Raw genomic sequence first — 14020 nt, 5'->3', positions numbered from 1 at the left:
CAGTCAGTTTCCTACTGCACAAATCGTGCTGTGCTTTCTGAATGGTCCCTTCCATTTTCTGTGACCTGTGGGTAGCCCAGAAGACAGCAGGGGGAAGGAGGCGGGGGGGGGGGGGGGGGGGCAGAAATACAGATTGCTGCAGCAATCTTACCTGGGAGCGGGTACCTGTCAAAACCAGGAACCTCCACACACACACGCAAATATGGCAGAGAGTGCGAACAAGCAGAGTTTGCAGAGTTTACCCCTTTTGGGTGGAGCTCTGCTTTAAAGTGTTACTAAACCCACAACAGTAAAATCAGTTTGTATATGCAGTAAAGCATGCTTGTTATACTTACTGTGAAACCCTAGGGGTTAATCATGTGCATTGTGTAAAAAGGTGCTTTGATCCTGTCTTCTCTGATCCTTCCATTCATCCACAATCCATCTGCTGGTAGTACAGAGCCTTGGATGCACTCTGCATATGCTTAGTTTGGTGTGTATTGCTAGAGTGTGTGTGTGTGTATATATATTTATTTTTTTGGAAGGGGGCATGTGATCAGCACAGTCTAAACAGGGGGTCAGGGGTCATGCAGCCTCATAGGATAGTCAGATTGATAACTTCCACAAGCTTTTAACACCACTTTAAAGTTCAGCTTGTTTGCTTCATACTCACCCCCCCCCCCCCCATTCCTTTTGGGGGGAGCAGGTACCTGTTTTTGAGAGGGAGACCTCGCCGTGGTGAGATTCCTCCAAGTTCTGCCTCTGCACTTTGCACATGCACAGTAGGGAGACGGTTGTGAAGCGAAAGGCTTCACTGCCAGTTTCTTTTACCACGGGTGACAGCACTCAAGAGCAGATGGGAAAATCGGCTGGGGTGCCCACATCATGGGATCCCTGGACAGGCAAGTGTCCTATATTAAAAGTCAGCCGCTACAGTATTTGTAGCGGCTGACTTTTAATTTTTGGGGGGTGGGGCGGGACTCCTTTTTAACATCAGAAAAGTGGAGCATCAATTTTTATTTTATTTTTTTATTCCCTATATCTGTTTTTTCCGAAGAGAATTATGGCTGTCAAAAAAACAAAATGTGTTCTCACCTAGGTAGATGGAACATCCTTTAACCACTTGCCTACTGGGCACTTAAACACCCCTCCTGCCCAGACCAATTTTCAGATTTTGGTGCTCTCACACTTTGACAATTACTCAGTCATGCAACACTGTACCCAAATGAATTTTTTGTCCTCCTTTTTTTTTTCCCCCACAAATAGAGCTTTCTTTTGGTGGTATTTGATCAACTCTGGGGTTTTTATTTTTTGCGCTATAAATGAAAAACCAAAAGACCAAAGATTTTGAAAAAAAAACACACATTTCTTTGTTTCTGTGACAAAATTATGCAAATTATTAATTTTTCGTCATAAATTTTGGCCACTATTTATACTGCTACATATCTTTGGAAAAAATAACCCAAATTTGTGGATATTATTTGGTCTTTGAGAAAGTTAGAGAGTCTACAAGCTGTGGTGCGAATTGCACAAAATTGATCACACCTGATGTACTGGTGGCCTATCTCATTTCTTGCGACCCGAACAAGTCGGGAAAGTACAAATACCCCCCAAATGACCCCTTTTTGGAAAGTAGACATTCCAAGGTATTTAGTAAGAGGCATGGTGAGCTTTTTGATGTCATTTTTTCCCCACTATTCTTTGCAAAATTGATTTTTTTTTTTTTTTTTTCCCACAAAATTGTCATTGTAATAGGTTGGCATGTGTATACCACAAATGACACCCCCAAAAAAATTCTGCTACTCCTGAGTATTACGATGCCACATGTGTGGGACTTTTTCACAGCCTGGCCACATAGAGAGGCCCAACATGCAGGGAGCGCCGTTCTAGGAGCATAAATTACACATCTAACTTGTTGACTACCTATTACACTTTTGAAGGCCCTGAAGCACCAGGACAATGACACATGGCACTAATACAAGGCACTGATGACAAATGGCATGATACATGGCACTATGTGGCACTGATGGCACTGGGGACAAATGGCACTGACAGGTGGCACTGGGGACAAATGGCACTAACAGGTGGCACTGGGGACAGATAGCACTAACAGGTGGCACTGGGGGCGAGGATGGCACTTTTTTTTTTTTTTTTTTTTCCTTGCAGCCGCTGATCTCTCCCTTCTCACACGCTGTCTGTGTGAGGAGGGAGAGCGGCGCTGAGAGATGATCTCATATGTTTACATATGAGATCATCTCACATTGGACACGCCGATCGCGCTGTAAACGGCCGCTGTGATTGGCCGTTTACAGCGATCTGTGTCTGAGGGACACGGCCAGCACAGAACTTCCCCGATGCACGCTCGCAGGAGTGCGCATTGCGGAAGTAAACAGGAGGCCGTTCAGGAACGACCTCCCGGCAGTGTCCGCTCTGCAGCCGTATTTCGGCTATAGGGCGGGCGCGAAACGGTTAAACACAGCTGATCTCTCTGTTCTCTCTTCTGCTCTGAGCAGAGAGCTGTGACCATCAGTCAGCAGCTTACTGGGCTTTGGAGGGATTGGCTCAGGCTCTTGGCGGATCGCTAAGTGGCTGAGCCAAGTGTCGATCCAGGCTTCTGGGTGGATTCCAACCATATGGTCGGGAACTGTCCCATGACTAGACTGGCTCGGTGATGCCCGATGTCGCCTGAAAATGGATCACAGGCGTACAGAACCAACTGCACTCTGGTGACCCACAGGAGAAGTATAACCAAAAAAAGCTCTGGCTGTCCTTTAGCAGCTACACTTTTTATGTACTATAAAGCTAGCTATAGATGGATCGAAATTTGTCCGGTCCCTGCTAAACCGGCTGAATTTTGATCCATCTATGGTTGTTCTCGCAGAGAAGTTGCTCTTGTGATCAGCTTCATTTGAATGGGGATGCTGGAAAATTTCCACTTGATCAGCACATGCAGTCACTTGGCTGCAGCGCTGATAAGTGTATTTTGACAACAAAGGAGTCCCTTCTGTCAGAATTCAATAGCAGAGGGAGAGGCTTTTCATCCACATTAAATTGCACCTTAGCTGGTAATTACGGTATCTCACAAAAATGAGTACACCCCTCAAGTTTTTGTAAATATTCTATTTTATCTTTTCATGTGACAACATTGAAGAAATTACACTTTGCTACCATGTAAAGTAGTGAATGTTCAGCTTGTATAACAGTGTAAATTTGCTGTCCCTGCAAAATTGCTCACTTTTGTTGCCAGCAGTTTAGATGTTATTTGCTGTGTGAGTTATTTTGAGGGGACAGCAAATTTACTGTTCTACAAGCTGTACGCTCACTACTTTACATTGTAGCAAAGTGTAATTTCTTCAGTGTTACGTGTAAAGATATAATACATTTACAAAAATATAAAGGATGTACACACTTTTGTTAGATACTGTATCTATGGCCAGCTTTACTCAACAGACATAGGGCTCGTTCACACTAGTGAAAGTTCTTGCTGTCCCTCTGAAAAATGATCTGTGGTGGATAACTTCCCAGAGGGTAGTTAACTATCAAACACATGGGGGGTAAAAATGTTAACGTTAAGCAAAGCATTATTGCCACATGTGTACATGCATGTGTACAACCCCCTCTGGCTGTTATTTTTGGTTGGGGGGGGGGGGGGGGGGTAAACCACAGCCCAACTTCCTATTTCCATATAGCTGTGGTGCGATGCAGAGAAATGTGGACCTACTGCATGTTTCCGCACAGAAATGCACTGCACCTGCCATCTGAATTCTAGTATGAACAAGGCCCTTGGAAACAATTGTTTGCGTCGACCTGTGTTCTATTGCAGATGGTGAACCTTATAGGGGCAGGGAATCCAAACCTTATAGGCGGAGCTCTCATTTTACTGCACTGCATGTTGTTTTAAATGACCTAGGAAAATTGCAGCCCCTGGGCCACCCTACCTGCCCTGTGATGCCTCTCTCGGCATACTTCCCTGCCCCTGTCAGCTTCCTCACTGAACTCATTGGGCGCTGCTCATCAAACACTCCCCCAAAATCTACCTTGTATCTTAGTGCAGACTTCTCGGAAAATCAGTAAGCCAATCACAGTAAGAAAATTGCCTTTCTGGAGGGGCATTCCATACACCATCTGTGTACAGAATGCTTCCAGGTAGCCATATTGCATTGCATTTTACAGAAAATTATGGTGCTGCAGATTGAAAAGGAAAGACAATGTTTAATAACATTCAATTACAATATGACTTGTGTAACAATTGTATACGCTACACCCCCCCGGTGTCACACTTGGCACCCTTCGGGGGGGGGGGGGGGAGCAGCTCCTGCCTAATACAGGTATTTTGCTCCCACTTCCGGGCTTAGATAGCCGAGCCACCTGCGAGTATCTGCGCCCCTTCTGACGCCCTCTCCGTCCCCCCTGCTGTCTTCTGGGAGACACGCAGGGACCAGTAGGATTGCGCAGCATGACACGTGCCTGTGCGGTAGGGAACCAGGAAGTGAAGCCGCAATCACTGTTACCCTTTCACGGTCAGAGCAGTTTTTGGCACCCATTTAAAAAAATAATTTTAGGTCTGAAGATTACATAAAACCCCTAAACAGGATATATTTTCTGATAGTAGGTACCCTAGAGTATAAATAGTGGTCGTTTCAAAGGCCAAAGTTGCACTGAGTAAATAGATACCAAAGATGTCAAACCTTAAAGGAGTTGTAAAGGCAGCAGGTGTTTCTCTTGTTTTTTGTTTTTTTTGTTTTTTTTTATCATAATGCATTAAGAACAAAACCTTTTGTGTAGCACCCCCCCCCCCCTACTTTTTACCTACCTGAGCCCCTTCTCTCTCTCTCTAGTGATGCCCACATTCCCCTCAGCAATCCAGGACACTGCTCCTGATTGGCTGAGACAGCAGCGGAGCCATTGGCTTCCGCGGCTGTCAGTCAGTTGGCCAATCAGGGGAGAAGGGGGTGGGTCCAGGTCGGTGCTCCGTGTCTGAATGAACACAGAGCTCTCACTACGCTTGGGTACCCCCTGTAGCAAGCTGCTGGCTGAGGGGCACTCAAAAGAGGGAGGGACCCGAGAGGAGGAGGAGGATCCGGGCTGCTCTGTGCAAAACCAACTGCACAGAAGTATAACATGTTTGTTATTTAAAAATAAGAGAGCCTTATAATCGCTTTAAAGTGGTTCTGAAGGCAGAAGGTTTATCTTAACCACTACAATACAGGGCACTTTCGCCCCCTTCCTTCCCAGCCCAATTTTCAGCTTTCATCGCTCTAGCGCTTTCAGTGACAATTGCGCGGTCATGCTACGCTGTACCCAAATTAAATTTTTATCATTTTGTTCGCACAAATAGAGATTTATTTTGGTGGTATTTATTCACGACTCCGTTTTTTATTTTTGCGATATAAGCGCAAAAAAAGCGGAAATTTGGAATAAAAACAATATTTTCTTTTTTCTATTTGAAAAGAAATCCAATAAAATCAAATTTTGTCATAAATTTAAGCCAAAATGTATTCTGCTACATGTTTTTGGTAAAAAAAAATTCCGTTAAGTGTATAATAATTGGTTTGTGTGATCACGGACATATGTACGCAAATGATCATGTACATATGTGTGCAGGTGATCACGTACATATGTGTGCACATAATCATTGGGACATGTGATTTTAGTGGGACATATGTGGGGGACATGTTTTTATTTTTTGGGGACATGTGTGTTATGGGGACATATGTGGGGACTGTTTACACTGTGTGGTGTGTTGTGTGTTTACACTAGACTGAAGATCAGTGAGTAAAAAGCTGTAAAAAACAGCTCATACTCACTGATCATCAGCCGGCTGCAGCAATCTGCTCTCCTCTCCTCAGCAATGACTTCTGTGTGAGGAGAGGAGGAGCCGATTGCCTAGCAACCGGCTGTTTGTTTACATCACATGACGGCCGTGATTGGACACGGCCGTCATGTGATCAGGAGGGCCAATCACAGAGCCCTCCTGCCGATCTGAGATGCGCCGTGTCCCGGTGACACGGGCGCATCGGGATCGCGCCGCTGCGCGGGCACGATCCCGCTCCTCCTGATGGACGTTCCTGAACGTCCTATCAGGAGTAGACGGCTCCCACCCGGCCGTATATGTGCATTGGCCGGGTGGGAAGTGGTTAATGCATTCTATGCATTAAGATAAAAAAAACCTGTGTGCAGAAACCCCTTTTATACTTATCTGTGCCCTTCTCGATCCAGCGATGTTGAACGAGAATCTCTGCTGCCTGGGACTTTCCCTCCTCATTGGCTGGGACGGCAGGGGGCGCTATTGGCTCCTGCTGCTGTTAGTCAGTGAGCCAATGAGGAGAGAGTGGGTGGGGCCGAACCACGGCTCCATTTCTGACGGGACACAGAGCATCGCATACCACAGGCTGTTGAAGTGATTCAATGCATTTACCGCTCAAATCACACTTACAGGAAAGCCAATAGCCCACATAGAAAAAAGTATACATACACCCGGAGTCAATTTTACATGCAAGTACTGCTATCCTTTATGGTGATGGCCACAAAGGGGTTAAAGGAAATGAAAGCGGATCTGTGCCAACATCGCTGGACTCCAGGACAGGTAAGTGTCCTATTAAAAGTCAGCAGCTGCAGTATGTGCAACTGCTGGCTATTTTTGCAGCCTTCGCTTTAAGTTAGAAAATGCAGATTGTGCAGTGAACACAGATATAAATTACAGGAAGCAAGTAAACTGATCAGTAGTGCTAAATACTTATCTTCTCTTGCTTTAATGTGGAGTAGATTATGTAAATAGTTTAAATTTATTCATACTTTCTTTATAAAACAGAGAAATGTAGCAGTGCTAAATAAGGGAATAAGTGAATACCCCAAGTGCTAAAAAAAACTGGATTATTCCAAAGGTGTAATAACACAAAATTATAAATAATGAAGTAATCAACTGGTGAATATATCAATAAATCAATCCATAGCTAAATTAAATAAATGAATTGAAAAGGTCCATATAAATCATGCAAAAAAGTCCATGGATGAAAGGGTATAAATTCCACCATCCTTGACAACCAATATGTGAAACAAATAATCAATTGGATTAAAGTGAGGTGAAAAGTGTCCCAAAAAATAAAGTAGTATTCCGTGACAAATCCACCACCGTATCCAGGATGTGACACCAGATATAATGCAAGCTTACAGACTAGCAAGCTCCGGAGGATCCACACTCCAACAGATAATGACAGCTAAGCAGAATCGTCAGGACTGAGAGGCTCCTAAAGGAAGTGATATGAAACCCAGAAAAACAAGGGGACTCACCATAGCATAATACCATTGCACACAGCCGACCGGTGGGTGCAACAAGATTTTCGCTTGTTACACCCACTGGTCGGCTGTGTGCGACGGTATTATGCTATGGTGAGTCCCCTTATTTTTCCGGGTTTCGTATCACTTCCTTTTGGAGTATCTCGGTCCTGACAAGTCCGCTTAGCTGTCATCTGGTGGAGTGTGGATCCTCCGGAGCCATTTGCCTTGTCTCCAGCATATGAGCTCGGGACTGGAGATTTTTGGTTCCCCTCTGACTTGACCGGGTTGCAGGTCACAAGCTTTTTCAGCTTGCTAGTCAGTAAGCTTGCATTTTATCTGGTATCACATCCTGGATACGGTGGTGGATTTATCACGGAATACTACTTTATTTTTTGGGACACTTTTTTTTCACTTTACTTTAATCCAATTGATTCACATATTGGTTGGTGTCAAGGAGGGTGGAATTAATTTATACCCTTTCATTCATGGACTTTTTTGCATAATTTATATGGACCATTTCAAATTTCATTTAATCTTATTTAGCTAGTGATTGATTTGATTATATTCACCAGTTGATTATTTCATTTATATTTTTGTTTTATTGCACCTTTTGGAATAGGTCTAGTTTTTTTTTAGCACTTGGGGTATTCACTTATTCCCTTATTTAGCATGGCTACATTTCTTTCTGTTCATTGTGTGTATCTCACTTTTAGCAGCTGTTTTTAATTTAGTTTAGGAAATATCATTTTATTTTGGTACAGCGCAGTATTTTACATTTTCCATTTATACTTTATAAGCTGCCCACTTCTGAATTCAAGTTTTCTGGATTTATTGAACATACACACAAAATTGTACATTTTGTATTAATTTCCTTTTTCTTTTGTTCAAAAATTGTGTGTGGTGCTGCAACTATATTCTTCCCACTCATTTGTGTTGTGCAGTAAAATTGTAAGGACTTGGTGGGTGTGTGCTCTCAGCAGACACGTGCAGTAGAATTGTAAGGACTTGGTGGGGGTGTGTTCCAGCAGACACGTGCTTATTTCCTCTACATGTGCACATTTGTCTCATACTATACCAGACGGCACACATGCAAGGCCAAATGACAGTAATGTTTAGTTTTTCTAAATGACAATATTTAGATTTAATATTTTTTTGTGAGGAATCTTCTGTTAGAGCTGCATGATTCTAGCCAAAATGAGAATCATGATTTTTTTTTATTTTTTTTGCTTAGAATAAAAAGATGATTCTCTCACGATTCTGGCAACCTAAAATCTTTCATTTTATTAAAAAAAGGTGCTAACGTTAGTGGTGCGTTTTTTTTTTTTTTTTTCATTAAAGTAATAAAAAAAAAAAAAAAAAAAATTGCATTTGAAAGACTGCTGCACAAATACAGTGTGACATAAAATATTGCAACAACCACCATTTTTTTTCTCTAGGGTGTCTACCAAAAAAATATATTTATATTTTGGTAGACGCCCTAGAGAATAAAATGGTGGTGGTTCCAATAATTTGTCACACTGTATTTGCACAGCTATCTTTTGAATGCAATGTAAAAATAAAAAATAAATTGCTTTAATGCAGGGCTTGACAAACCCTGGGTGCCAGGTCGCATTTGCGACTAGAATTTGTGTCCTGGTGCCTGGGGCGACACAGCTGGGGTATCCTGTCTGTGTGGACCCCGACCAGGCCATGCGAGTAATTGAGGCTGCGGCTTTGCGGCCTTCTGAAGTCCTTCTGTTATCTGGCACCATCTTGTAGTGGATGTTGATATTACAACACATCCAATGCTAATGGAGCTTCAAAGCCCTGCCTGTTTTCACTGCCTGCCCATCTCCTTCCCAAAGTAGAGAAGAGAAGTGATTGCGGGCATCATCTGGCGCATTTTGCCTAACGGTGACTGTGGTGGCTGGCTTAAATAGCTTCATATAGCTTTTTTTTTAAGTAAAAAAACTGTTCATTTTAATTAAGTGGGGATATTGGCTGTAAATAAGCAGGAATATGGCAGAAATAAAAGCAGTCACATTCTTTAGTTAACCAGCATTAAACACTTGGTGTCACATCAGAATATATAAATTACCTACACAAGTTAAATGCCTATATATAATGTTTGGTTCTAGTTGTCTTTCTGTGTTAAATTAAAGATTGGTTAATTTTTATATTGAAAATAAAGCTTTGTCGGTCGTTTAAAAAAAAAACTGTCTCCTAACTTTATCTGGCTCCTAGATTTCAAACAAATTTGTCAACCCCTGCTTTAATGAATAAATAAAAAAAAAAAAACGGGGTTCTAAGTAATTTTCTAGCAAAAAAGTTAGTGTTACACACACACACACACACACACACACACACACACACACACACACACACACACACACACACACACACACACACACACACACACACTTCCATTGACAAATTGTTACAATGTTTACACTTAAGTTCAACTGATAAAGAATGTTTTGATTCTTGGCAGACTGCCCAGTTTTTCTCTTCCTTTCTTTTGAGGGCTGTGGCTTCAGAAGAGCAGAGAGAATTCTTTGCATATAAAGAATTGTGAAACAATTTAGTCAAGATCGCAATAACGATTCTTGACTATTAATCTGTTATTTGTAGCATATATGTAGAATTGAATTAATAACTACAATGGCGATTGTTGAATTCTGTTTAACTCTGGGCGAAACAAGTCTGTTTTTGAAAGCCATCTCGTGACTTACCTAAAACTTTTTCTCTTCTCTATCAGCACTGTATAGCGCTCCATCTTTCTCTTTCAATGAAGAATCTATGGCAAACTATCTTAAAGCGGAGTTCCACCCAAAAACTGAACTTCTGCTCATTTGACTCCTCCCCCCGGTGCCACAATTGGCACCTTTCATGGGGGGCAGGCGCAGGAGAATTCCTGTTATCTTGTTCCCGCTTCCGGAAGCCACAGCTGTGGATGTTGACGGCTCAGCTCCCTCCTCTACCCCTGTCGCTGGGCCAATAGGAGAGAAGAGCTGAGCACATGCGCAGTTGGGTTCCCGGCGTGAAGCCGTAAGGCTACACTGCTAGGTTCCCTTAACTGCAATGGTGGCGGCAGCACCAGACAGCTGATGGGAAATATCAGCTGCAGTTCTGACATCACTGGACTCCAGGACAGGTAAGTGTCCTATTGTTAAAAGCCAGTAGCAGACTTCTGCCTTAAACTCTTTGGCTCAGACCTGTACACCACTTATGGACCAGAGCAGTGTTTACATTTCTGATATACAAAGAAGGGGCCTTCGCGCTACTACGTGGAAGATATAAATAGGGTATATAAATACCTCTTCAATTAATCAATATATAATAAAAAGTAATAAATAATCACAAGGTGCACGTGCGAAAAAAAAAGGTGCAAAAAATGCAGCAAGACAAGATGGTGAACACAAACTACCATATAAAGTAATAAACGAAAAAAAGTCCTGTGCAAAATATGCCAAAATTGTATAGTCCTGAAATTGCTAAGTGCAAGAAACCGTGTAAATTAAGTCAATATAGGTGTAAATAAAAAGTCCATATAATCGTAAACACCAACGATGAAAGATAAATTGATGAACAGACGGTGATAAAAAATCCCAGAAGTAAGGGCTCTCAGAACTCTCACCTTAAAGACCAGGCTCATCACAAAATCAGGAGGTATCCCTGGTTTGTAAGCGTTTACAACCACTTTAATATTGCTAGAAAATTACTCACACATTTATCATCTGTGATCTTTCTCCCATGTTGTTCAGGTAGATCTCCACAATTTTAAGGTTGCCTACCCCTGATTTGGTGTCAATTTAAAGTGATATTAACCACTTCAGCCCTGAAAGTCTTTAGGGGTCTTCCCCCGGAGACAGGCAAACACAGATCGCTGTAAACGGCCAATCACAGCGGCCGTTTACAGCGCGATCGGCCTATCCAATGAGAGATGATCTTGTATGTAAACATAGATCATCTCTCAGCGCTGCTCTCCCTCCTCACACAGACAGCGTGTGAGAAGGGAGAGATGAACGGCTGTAAGTGGGGAAAAAAAAAAAAAGTATCATCCTCCCCCAGTGCCATCTGTTAGTGCTATCAGTGCCATTTGTCGTCGGTGTCACGTGTCATTGTCCTGGTGCTCCAGAGCCTTCAAAAGTGTAATAGGTAGTCAACAAGTTAGATGTGTACCGTATATACTCGAGTATAAGCCGAGATTTTCAGCCTCTTTTTTGAGGCTGAAAGTGCCCCCCTCGGCTTATACTCGAGTCATCGCTGTCTGCCCGCTCGATCAGCGTGTCGAGCAGACAGACAGCGGCCATTCTATTCAAAAGCCGCGCCTCCGGCTCCGCCTTCGCCTGTGATAGGCGGAACACTGAATTTCCCAGCAGCCTGTGTTCCGCCTATCACGGACATCGTATCATCCTCGTACTACGGACGAGGATGATACGACGTCTGTGATAGGCGGAACACAGGCTGCTGGGAAATTCAGTGTTCCGCCTATCACAGGCGAAGGCGGCGGCGCAGCTTTTGAATTTTACAATGGCCGCCGACGAAGAGGGCACGGGACGGAGGCAAGGCACGGCACGGGACGGGACGGGGGCAAGGCAAGGCACGACACGGGACGGATGCAAGGCACGGCACGGGAAGGAGGCAAGGCACGGGACGGAGGCTCGGGACAAAGGTAGGCTGGACACACACACACACACACACACACACACACACACACACACACACACACACACACACACACACACACACACACACACACACGGATGGAGACACACACACACAGGGATGGATGGATGGAGACACACACACACAGGGATGGATGGATGGATGGATGGAGACACACACACACAGGGATGGATGGATGGATGGACACACACACACACAGGGATGGATGGATGGATGGACACACACACACACAGGGATGGATGGACGGACACACACACACAGGGATGGACAGGCATGTCTCACCCTCGGCTTATACACGAGTCAATAAGTTTGCCAGTTTTTTTGGGGGTAAATTGGGGGCCTCGGCTTATATTCGGGTCGGCCTATACTCGAGTATATACGGTAATTTATGCTCCTAGAACATGTGATAGCGCTCTCTGCATGTTGGGCCTCTCTAAGTGGCCAGGCTGTGAAAGTCCCACACATGTGGTATTGTAATACTCAGTAGGAGTAGCATAATTTTTTTGGGGGTGTCATTTGTGGTATACACATGCCATGTGAGAAAAATAACCTATTACAATGACAATTTTGTGGGGAAAAAAAAAAAAAAAAAAAATCTTAATTTTGCAAAGAATTGTGGGGAAAAAAAATGACAACATCAAAAAGCTCACCATTCCTCTTACTAAATACCTTGGAATGTCTACTTTCCAAAAAGGGGTCATTTGGGGGGTATTTGTACTTTTCTGACTTGTTCGGGTCGCAAGAAGTGAGATAGGCCACCAGTACATCAGATGTGATCAATTTTGTGAGCTTGTAGACTCTCTAACTTTCACAAAGACCAAATAATATCCACTAATTTGGGTTTTTACCAAAGATATGCAGCAGTATAAATTGTGGCCAAAATGTATGAAGAAAAATAATTTGCATAATTTTGTCACAGAAACCAAGAAATATGCGTTTTTTTTTTCAAAATTTTCGGTCTTTTTTAATTTATAGCGCAAAAAAATAAAAACCCCAGAGTTGATCAAATGCCACCAAAAGAAAGCTCTATTTGTGGGGAAAAAAAGACAAAAAAATCATTTGAGTACAGTGTTGCATGACTGAGTAATTGTCAAAGTGTGAGAGCACCGAAAGCTGAAAATTGGTCTGGGCAGGAAGGGTGTTTAAGTGCCCAGTAAGCAAGTGGTTAAAAAAAAAAAAAATTGTATTACTTTATCTAAACCTGATTTTGTTTGGTAATATTGTATCGCAAACCTTTTTATATTTTGATTTAATCAATAGACAAAATAGTAACAACAAGTAAAAAACAAAAGTAGTGAATTTTATTTATTTTTCTTTTGCCAGTGTTTAAAAAAAAAAAAAAAAAGCACTGTAGATAAAGAATAAAATGTGTATTTTTTTTATTTGTCATTGGTAATGTAGATTAAGAATATACATTTTATTTTGTCCTAATAAAATGACATGCGTGACATTTGAGCTGGGCACATATATCTGCAGTGTCTTATCTCTCTTCAAAGCCCTATGTCCTATGGCTTTCTCCTGCTCAATTCTTCTGTTATCAGCCTGACAACTTCTGACAAGTTCTTGGTCAACTGTGGAAAAAAAAAACAGGCTGAGTTTTTTGTCTGCGTGGGTGCTATAAATTAGCGCAAAGCTGGTTTATTCACAGCACAGCTCTGCATTTTCTTCCATTGTGGAGGGGGGTTTGCCTTTCCTCCAATCATCTATCTCAGTGTATAGCAAGAATCCACACCCACAGGTGAATCGGGAAGAGAAAATTCTAACTGTACGTGTACTTTCTAAACCGTACATAAAGCTGAGGACAGCAGATATATATGTAAGATGTATGTATGTGGATTTTTCATCTGTGTATCATCTGAGACTGTTCACTTCACTGGGTATATGTGAGGGTTTACATCCACTTTAAGTTATGATTCTGGTTGAAAGCGTTGCATGAATATTTACAAATTAAACTCTTGCTGACCAGCTGACGCAGTTGTACTGCGGCAGGTTGGCTTGGCTGTGCGAATCACTGCCATTGTACATCTGGCGCATCCATGGCGGTCTTTGTGCAAGCTGCTTGCTGTGGGGGCACTCAAAAGGGAGGGGGCCAGAA

The 14020-nt window shown here is 42.7% G+C and overlaps 1 protein-coding gene across 3 annotated transcripts in view; it reads left to right on the top strand.

Annotated features, from left to right (window-relative positions):
• The window catches only part of NUP153 (nucleoporin 153), a 143793-nt gene that overhangs the window by 1382 nt on the left and 128391 nt on the right, over nucleotides 1-14020 (top strand). The gene's annotated exons all lie outside the window — the stretch shown is intronic.

This window comes from Lithobates pipiens, unplaced genomic scaffold, assembly GCF_037356315.1.
Source record: "Lithobates pipiens isolate NorthernLeopardFrog02 unplaced genomic scaffold, aLitPip1_a1.2 Scaffold_19, whole genome shotgun sequence".
Lineage (NCBI taxonomy): Eukaryota > Metazoa > Chordata > Amphibia > Anura > Ranidae > Lithobates > Lithobates pipiens.
The sequence above is the reverse complement of the archived record's forward strand: the minus strand, read 5'-3'. Positions and strand labels throughout refer to the sequence as shown.